Source organism: Halichoeres trimaculatus, unplaced genomic scaffold (assembly GCF_033239565.1).
Source record: "Halichoeres trimaculatus isolate MK-OKI-2021-1 unplaced genomic scaffold, fHalTri1.1 fHalTri1_scaffold_23, whole genome shotgun sequence".
Classification (NCBI taxonomy): Eukaryota; Metazoa; Chordata; class Actinopteri; order Labriformes; family Labridae; genus Halichoeres; species Halichoeres trimaculatus.
The window spans coordinates 5,315,234-5,325,104 of NW_027437201.1; the positions used below are offsets into that span (position 1 = coordinate 5,315,234).

The following is a 9,871-nucleotide window of genomic DNA, read 5'->3' on the forward strand; positions in this document are numbered from 1 at the left end:
ACAACGCCTTCATATCACACAAAAACAAAGTGGAGCAAAAAAAAAAATGGAAGAGGGCTACAAATCAAGCTGAGCACTTTGTTTATTCTCATTTCTTTTAATGAATCAGAATACAGCCCGAGCTTTTCCAAATATGCACATTTCCTTTAGATTTATGGGCGGCAATAAAGAACGCGTTGCTTTTTGGAGAATTTAAATTGTTTGAATAAACAGGAGCAGCAGCGTGTTAAATCAGTCTGACATTAAATACAGGACAGCCGAACAAATCACACCAAAGTCTCCATTTGGACTCATTTGTCTGGACTAATAAAGGCAGAGTTTCACTGCGCCTGTTTTGCCAATAACTCAAAGACAACATGGGAACGAAATCTGCTTTGAAGACACACTTGTTTCATCTTCTGACAGATTCAGTCTGTGGTATTGCATTTGCACAAACGTGGGAGGGTATGTTTTATCACTGTCGTTGTGTAATGACCCACGGATCTGCAAAAGGGCAACAGTTCTGCGCATGTTTGCTGCCAAATTCCCCCGTATTCATGATGAAGTGGCCCTAAAAAGGCCGTTCAGATTCTCTCAGCTGTTTCAATTGACTTTCCTTCCCTGGAGAAATCTCTGACAAAGATTTCAACAACAAAGGCATCCCCTCTCTTTGTCTGGATTGCGATAATTAAGAGTGTAGTGCCGGTCTATTACGGGGAGAGACACTATCAGTGGGATCTCTGATGACGGGAAACTCAGCCTACAAGCTGCTCCTCCTGCTGTGATCACATTTACATGTAATCAAAGTCTGTTTGAAACATCCTCTCCTTCATCATCCATGGAGGAGCTATGACGTAAATATTGTTCATTCATATGAGCAGATTAGACGATGTGATTCATTATTTACACTAACTTCTTTTTAAACGAACACTTCATCAGCCGTCCACAATAACCCCGAGTTATCGCTGCATCTAAATCCAGAACGATCAGCCAGAAATATTCCAGCTCAACTTCTTTCGGACGGAGTAATTCATCAAAGTGCTTCAGTGAGAAATCTGCAGCGCTGAGAGATGAAATGAGCTCGAACAGGACCGAGTGGCTGCTGCAGGCCACGCACACACGACTCCCTGTCGCGGCGTTTAAATCATCCTAATCATCCGTCCCACTCACTGTGTAATAATATATCGCAGCGAGAAAGAGAATCCCCGCCACATTTACGACGCCTACGTCCCCGCCTCCTACACACACTCTGTGTCAACTTGTAAGCACATGGCTACACACTCTACAACACACACGCACAAACAGGGAAAGTGTTTTTATATCTAGCTGTGCCAAGATTATGCATGCATCATTCTGAGATATGTGCTTTAAAGCTGAGAGCCCGTTTTATGGCTGCGAGTGGTTTTCATTTTTATGATTCAGTTTTAGTTTTATTGTTTGCTTTAACATTACGATGTCAGAAAAGAAAAAAATGTGCCGCACAGTTTTCAACAGTGAAGGATGGCATCTGAAAAACCTGTTTAAGACGCCTCAGCATTCAGTCTATGGAGGCACAAAGACAGGGAAGCCAAGAATGCAACTGGAATTTCTTATTTGTTATATCTTTATTCTTCAAGTGAAAAATATATAAACTTTTGAGTTGTTAGATAACCAACCATAATCAAAATAAAACAAATCACCATTTAGTTTGTTGCTTTTTATGTTATTAACCAATCGAGAGTGCTGTCTTAGCCCATCTGATGGTATCTTGACATCGCTAACAATAAATTTAAGCCACTGCATGTAAAAAACACAAAACTAGTTTCAGTGACATCACCGTTTGACTCTTGAAGTGAAGTTTTGGAGCCTGTCGTCAACAGTTACCGTGACTCAACCTGACTTTTGGTCAGCCAAACAAAAGCCAAAGAGGCAGATTTGAAGTTGGCCTTTAGCCTCCTTGCTAGCAGCAACACTAACAATGTCTTCAACTTCAACTTTTCAATGTGTTTTAAAAAAAAAAACTTGTATACTATTTGTTCTGATATAGAAATAAGCTATTAACAGCCAAACTATTTTTGGAACCTGGTTGAAAACATGTTTATTTTTTGGTGTACAGATCAGCTTTTCTGAATGGGTGTGTATGTGGTTTTTAGTGTTTCTGAAGCCACCCTCAAGTGGACACTTGAGGAACTGCAGTTTGAAGCACTTCTGCATTGGCTTCCCTACTTGAGACTGAAAGTCGCTACTTGGTTCCTGCTTTATTTTCTTAAATGAGCTCAAATTTGAACAACACCATTAGCAGCAAAGCACAGTTAGCTACTGTCCCCAGACTCCAAGCGAGTGCTGACATCAGTTGCTCAGTTTTTGTCAAAGACAGTAGTTGAACATTTTCCAAGAGCTTGCCTTTCCTCATTCTCTATTTTTCTGTGTTTTTGATATCTTATGTTTGCTTTTTTTGGGGGAGGCATGGCGCTGCATGACTTGCTTCACTCTCTTGGCTGCCCTCAGGTCGATCCTGTCACTCCCACAGGGTGGGCAGAGCTGTTTTCCCAGTTGAGGGGTTACATGTTGTGTTGTTATTTGGCTCACTTGACTGATACCAGTTATAACTCAGGGACACAAACCGAAGAATAACTTCATGTCAGGCCGTCAAGGGTTGCTTCTCCTTGGATATTCAGTTTTACTGTAACCCTCAATTACAACACCAGCTGTGGTAGACCAAACCAATTTCAACTATTTTTCAACCAGTAAAAATAAGACTCTGACATGTGAAATACATATATATCCACATTTTTTTGCAAACATCTTAATTTTCACATTGAAAGAAGGATAAAAACAGTGGTGCTGCACTTTTTGGGTGGTTTTTTGGACAGCAGGTCAAACATTCTCCACACTACGAGAAAAAGAGGTTCACATCCTCATGATTTTTGACTGTTCAATTCTAACCATGAAGTCAGAAAGACCCTTAAGTTTATCAATATGTAACCAAACTGTTGATTCTACAGACACATTTCAATGGTGAGCTTTAATCCTTCTGGCTTACATCACATCTGATGGAATGAAACAAATTATTTTTCAAGGTCTGCATCAAGACTTTTTTAAACAAAATGTTCTTTTTGAAGAAATGTGCTATTCTTCTTTCTCAATACTCAGCACTGAATTATATTTGTCATACTGAGATGCTGAATGCTCTACCTTGTGTTCTGAAGACAGAAATAATTTGTGCAAATTTGGCATCTTTTGTCTTCCGTACAATTTAGAGAAAAGCTCCAAATCCCAAGTTTCAGCCCCTTAACTCTGATGATATTTGTCGTTTTTGCTTTATTAACCATTCATGCGTTTCTATTGATGATTAATTTTTCATCATTTGACTAATCAATTAGCTGCTCCAGCTCTTCTGCTCTCCAAAGATTAGCTCACTTTCTGTTACAGACCCTCGCGGCTAATGCTCCGGCAAGCTGCGCGCATGTGCTTAATTGAAAGCTCAAGTACAGTAATTAAAAACCCTCATGTTCCTCTGCACATTAACTTATTCAGCTTGAGAGTAATGAGGGGAAAAGGAAGGGGGGGTTAAAGTGATGAGATGCACCCTGAGGGCATGTCTTAACCTTATCCAAAAATATCAGTATTTCCATAAATCCATAGGCTGTTTCAGAGGAGCTGCTTTACGTGTTTACATTTCTGATGCGTTTAGTAGAGTAGGAAATTAGAGTTGTATAGGAGTCAATTAATGATTCTGTGTTGTGACCTTTTGTGCGCTCAATAAGGAGCTGTTTGGTGCCACTTTAAAGCCTTAACGCGTGTGTCTGTGTATGTAACCAGGCAGAATTCTCCCCCAAACTGGTTAAAGATTACTTTTACGCATCGGGACCCGTTTGACAAATGTCCCCAGTCTGTCTCCAGGCAGTGTGTGGTCCGTCTGGTGTCTCAGGTAGGAGGACAAAGAAGCGAGAGGACCACTCCGTCCCTCCTGAGGCTTCCCCTCCTCTCATTGGTCAGAAGGAAATCCTTTTGTTTTGGCTCTCACGGTCGAAGCGCTTACTAATATCGCACCTCATGAATGGAAGCAAACATCCCTGCAGGATCACACACAAAATGTAGCACAACATCTCCTCTTCAGGGAGGAAATCTTGGTGAAATCAGAGCGATTTTTGTTTAACACAACATTGGTGATGACTGATTTCATCTCAGTGATATTCCTCCACAACACGCGCGTCTGGATGCTGCTCAGTCCACAGGCAGCAGCAGCAGCAGCAGCAGCTCCCTGCGCTGCTCTAAACCCACCAAAAACTGAGTGAACTCTTGAGTTAGATTAGAATACATAGTGACCCATTCATTCTGTACGGGCAGCGGGCGCCTCTCCGCTGAAAGGAGCCCGTTATATTGGCGATGTCTCCGCTTTTATACGGCGCGCGCTCACACAGGCAAATCAGCCACAAACAAACTTTTCCATTTCCAAAGGCAGAAAACTGAAAAGCGAGGGCGCGAACTCCAAAAAACACGAACCAGAAATAGAAATTAAAACACACAAATGCATGTCACGTATTTGCTAATGAGTTATAAATCTACAAAGCGTGGGTAAATCATGCTACGTGAAGTAAAAAACCTACCATGAGTTTCTTTCCGAAGCTTGCCGGTCTCTCACGCGACCACCCGGATCAAGCAGCCCCTCACAGACGGCTCGTGCAGGTCCATCCCGGTCACGCGGTTAATGGCATTTGTAAATCCGTGCGTTCAAATTGATTTTATTCCTCCGCTGGTGGGTACATGTGAACAAGTTGTAGTGGACTCTCCTCGGTGTGACAGCCTCTGCTTTTCTCTCTCTTTCTACGGCTGCCCATATGAACGGTGGGAGTCAGACTCCCTCTCTTCGTCTCCGATGGAGGGAGGGGTTCAGGGTGTGGGGTGAAAGGGGAGAAAGAGAGGGGAGGGAGCAGGGGTCCCTTTATGAGAGGAGCTCTAATCGCCGTATAAACACAACAAGTGCAACTGCTCGAATTTAATGTGAAAACATCATTAAAATTCACATTTAATGAGTCACTCCAAACACAAATCTGAAGAAACGTCATAATAATCACTTTAATGGAATAAAATCTGTTTAATTTGTCCACATTTTTATATTCATATCTGCAACTGAACCCCAGAGTAATCAAACAAATGCATTTCAGTTTATGGGTTCACTGAGGCTGTTGTGGATCACACTGCAGGAATTCATAGGATGTCCCAGAGAATAAGAGCATGATAGCAAAATAAGCCCCTGACCCTATTTCATTTGTTCCACGACATATATTTTTAGATTTAACATCATGACATTTTATTGACCTCGCTCCCAAAATTTGGTGCTTCCAACCCCTCTGAAAGACCTTGTAGAGTCAGCATGTCAGGTGCCAAACCCCAATAACTCTCCACTGATATTGAGTTTTATAATATATCCAGATAGGAAGACTTGCAGTGACTTTTGAGCCTTTTTCATTCAATGCTAGCAATGTAAGGTGAAATATGTCAAGGTAACATACTGTGTGAGATAGGAGTTCAATATGTGCTTTTATCCCAAACCTGAATAAAGATGTCTACAGACTTCATTTGTAAAGACTCTTTCATGTAAGAAATGGAGTCTGAAGTGCTTCATGGAGAGTGAAATACATGCAGTAGAATGGCTTCACATGGAAACAGATAATACTGTATGATGTAAGTGGATTCCAGATTTCTTCTACATTCATTAAAAAAAAAAAACAGAAAACAAATACATACTGTCTTTCTGGGGTTTTCATTTTTTTTAGATTATAATGTATCAATTTAACCCTTAAAAGCCTGAGCTATCAAAATTCAGACAGAATTTTTTATTTATTAATTTATTTATTTGTTTGATTCTCGAACTGAGGCACTTATACACCCATTTCGCAAAATCCACAAAAAATATTGTTATATCATTTGGTTTATGATATGTTTCTCTTTTTTAAATTGGGCAGTTTGGGCATTTTTTTAAATTCTATTTTTTTATTTATTTGTTTGTTTGTTTATTTATCTATTTATTGATTGATTTATTGGTAAATTTACTTTATTTGGATGAAGAAAATACTTATTTCAAAAAGTGAGTGGCAACTTGCATCTTATTCTTATACCAACTTTTTGAAAACTAGCAATGATTTTATTGAAACAAGTGTGGATGATTTTGTGACAGTAGCCGTTCTGGAAAGGGCCATTATACAACTTTAGTTGCCTGTAGTGGAATGATAATCCTCAAGGGGGCTGAATACATTAAAAAAAAAAATTAAGAGGTTTTCTAAGAATTTATATATCATGTTCATGAGCTAGAGGTCTTTAAGACTCATGTATCAAATTTGACAGGTTTGTATATGTTAGCTTTTTAGGGTTCGTCCCCTGCCTTTGAACTTTTACTGTATCTGAAATCAGATCTCAGGAAATAGACAAGCAGGTTGTTGCATTTCCCATCTCCTTGTTACCCTTTGAAAAAAACATAAATAAAAACAACAACAAAAAAGTGCTTAAATAGCACCGTTACCACTAAGATTACTCAGTTCATTTACTGTTGAAAGCATGTGGTTCAACTTGGTGTCAGTAGATTTATGTATATTTAATGTCAGTGTAATCCAATATCCAATGTCCAATGTATATCCAATCTTTAACAACCAAACAACAAGGTTAAAGATATTAAACCATGTGATTGTTATTTATTAATGGATATATAGACCAAACATGTTGTTTCTTGCAGGTCAAAGTGTGAGTGATATGCTGATTTATTTTTTCCTCCTAAAGGCAGTGTGTAGTGATTGGAGGCATGTAGAAAAACAGACTTGGTGGAAATCAATTACAGTATTGAAAAGAATTAGAGAGAAATCATCTACATGAGGAGCGGGCCCCCTACCATGGAGTCTGCCATCTTGCACCGCCATGCTTCGTTCTACAGTGGCACAGAACAGACAAACCCAGAAAAAAATGTGATTTTGTTTTAGTTTAGTGGAAAAATACAAGTTTGAAGCTAAAGGAGAAGAAAAGGGTGGTTGTTGTGCACAATAATTTTAGACTGATAGATTTTTTTAACTGTAAAAACTTAAAAAACTGTGCATCACACTAATCATATTTTTTTGACCGTTGCTTCACCGACAGGAGGGATGAGCATGAGAGCATTTCAATCTAGAATCTGACAGATGTTGCTTAATATTTCCATTTTTACACAGTGTACCTTTAAGAAAAAAACATTTTATCTTCTGCATCGAGGGAAATTCTACAAAAAAACCAAAAACAAAGGATGTCAGTCTGATTCTCAACATGCTCCCTGCTTTTCCGCCTGCTCAGAAATGTATAGACTCATTCTAAACAGCTAAACAATGGGGGCGTGTGACATGGCAGACTAGCATCATGCCGTTTTTATCAGAGAATGTTGTTTCTAAATTTTGCCTCCATTCATATCCACTCAGCTTTTATTGGTTTAGGCAGATTTCTCAAAGACAAACACCATTAAAACAAAGAAGATAAAGTCAAAAATATCTCCATGGCTAAAGAGCAAATGAGGTAATAAGGCTTTATTTTATTTGCGTGATCTGACCCTTTTAAAGCCGCCATTAACCAAATGATGTCATCTCCAGTCCTGCCCTGGACAAGCCCTGTAGATAGACCCCTGTAAGAACCTAATAAATACAAAACACTATAAACCTAATACTGCCGGAGTCTCTGTTGGTCCATGCTTGTATTATTGTGCTGTTCTTTCCTCACAGAGCGCTCAGAGAGGCTGGTTAAGGGGGGTCTCAGTGGGGGGATGGGACGGAGACCAACGAGACAGCTGCTGCTCTCTGGCTGGTTATTCAGACCATTAAAGCAGAGAAGGATTTACAGGAGGCCACAGTATGTTGCTATGTTAGATTTCCTTCAGTGGTGTGTTCAATATAACTGCTGGGGTCTAATATTAGAGGTTCAGGGGAATAAAAAAAAATATGTTTGCCTCCAAGACAAAGACATCCACCAGAAATGTGCTGCAATAACCACAGACAAGGCCCAATAATTTCACAATCATTTAGGAATGTGTGTGTTCGTCTGTGCACAGACGGACACTGACACCCCCCAAGGCTCTTACATGATGAAGTCCAACAGGGAGACGTTTGGACCAGAGATGTGGGAGATGATTCATAGACGGACAATTCGGCAGTAACACAAATCAAAGCCTGACTGAATGCAGCTGGAACCCTTTTAACTCTTTATTCCTGAGTGTGTGAACAAGAGACAGACACTGAGCTCTAAACTGGATGTGTAAAAACCTTAGTAACTGGTCTGAGTGTAAGCTCTAACAGAGACAGACATTAATATTTAAATCATTGATGGTTTGTAACACCTAAAAGAAATCGTATTGCTCCACCTGTAATTACACAAGAGGTTTTGTAGAGGTCAGAAATGTTCTTTTTGATCCTAAGTCTGAACTCTGACGCCTCTGTTGTGCATAATTCACTCTCATTACGCTCATCTGCACTGCAAAACGCATGGAAACATAATGATGGGGTGAAATCTTCCTACAGCTGAACCAGCTTCAAAGGATGTAACAGACCTCAGTGTTACTCTGTTCATGTTGTGTTCAAACTGATGCGAACAGGATTATGTACTCACTTAAACTGCACAGATCTGACGCCAGAATCTTTATCAGCTCATTCGCAGCTGACACCCATTCAAAGTAATAAAACTCATAAATCTTATAAGTAGAGATGGGACTCCTCATAAACCACTCCAGCCTGCTGTCATCACACAAGATTGAGTTTCACTAAATTCTGACATAAAGCCAAAGATTTGAACTAAAGCTTGTGCGACCTGTTAGCTTGAGCTAATATATTATGAGGTTTTTTTTCTTGAATGAAAACATTCGTAAACCCCCATAACACAAAACAAAAAATATTATCTAATAGTTTTGTTTTTAGGTAAAATGTACTAATTTTTTTACCCAAATTGTAATACTGGGTTCCTACAGCTCAAGGCAAGTTAAATTTAAGACTTTAAGACTTTTTAATGACGTTGAAACTCAAATTTAAAAACAAGTCGACAACGAACCACAATTGAAACAAATGAAACTAACAAACAAAAACACCAAATGAATTACCTGGGTTAGAGGCAATTTGAACACAATGTTTATTTTACATAAAACATCACTTTTTACCTTTTTTTTTAACCCCACTTTTACAACTTTATGCTTATTTTGCCCCCAGTCATCTTTTTTTGGCCACTGTCACAACAAAGTCATTTTTGGTATTTTTACATGTTTTTTGATATTTAATTTCAAATTTAATTCTCAATTTTGCTGCCATAATCAATTTTCCTAAGCCACTTTTTGATTTTTTTTTGCCAATTTTTTCCTCATTTTTTTCTCTCTCCAGGCACCCTAGGTAGAACCAAGACATGCATCTGCTTTAAAAGTTCCTGGTGCAACTACATCACTGTTTTGTTAGTTCTGCTATTGTGATTACACGATGTTGCCACAAGATTAAATCAGCAAATTATTTAGAAAAAAAGATAAATGTTACTTTTTTTTTTTTTACTTCGAATTAACATAAATCTTACCAGTGTGTTCAAATTTTAAGACTTTTGAAATTTGGATTTAAGACTTTTCAATGCCAATTCAGGCCTTATTTTTAGAATTATGAATTCATTGCCCCTCAAGACTTTTTAAGGATCTGCGGGAACCCTGTAATAGATTTGGCAGGTTAGATAATGCCATGTCAGTTTGTCACACAGTAATTTGTTGTGCTAGCTTGATGCAATTTGAAAATTTTTACTGATGGTGACTTTAAGTTTTTTTTATTATTATTATTTTCAGGGGAGGACAAGATCTCCTCAAATCATTCAGCTCCTTTAAAATGAGGGGACAATAAATGGTAAAGCTATGCTAACCAAAACAACAGTGAGCCGCCACAGA

The 9,871-nt window shown here is 38.8% G+C and overlaps 1 protein-coding gene across 1 annotated transcript in view; it reads right to left on the reverse strand.

The window, feature by feature from the left end:
• Positions 1-4,833, reverse strand: part of chst15 (carbohydrate sulfotransferase 15) — a 69,330-nt gene extending 64,497 nt beyond the window's left edge. The window contains exon 1 of the mRNA XM_074663303.1: positions 4,569-4,833. The gene's annotated coding sequence lies outside the window, so the exon portion shown is untranslated. The remainder of the gene's footprint in view (positions 1-4,568) is intronic.
• Positions 4,834-9,871: the final 5,038 nt, after the last annotated feature.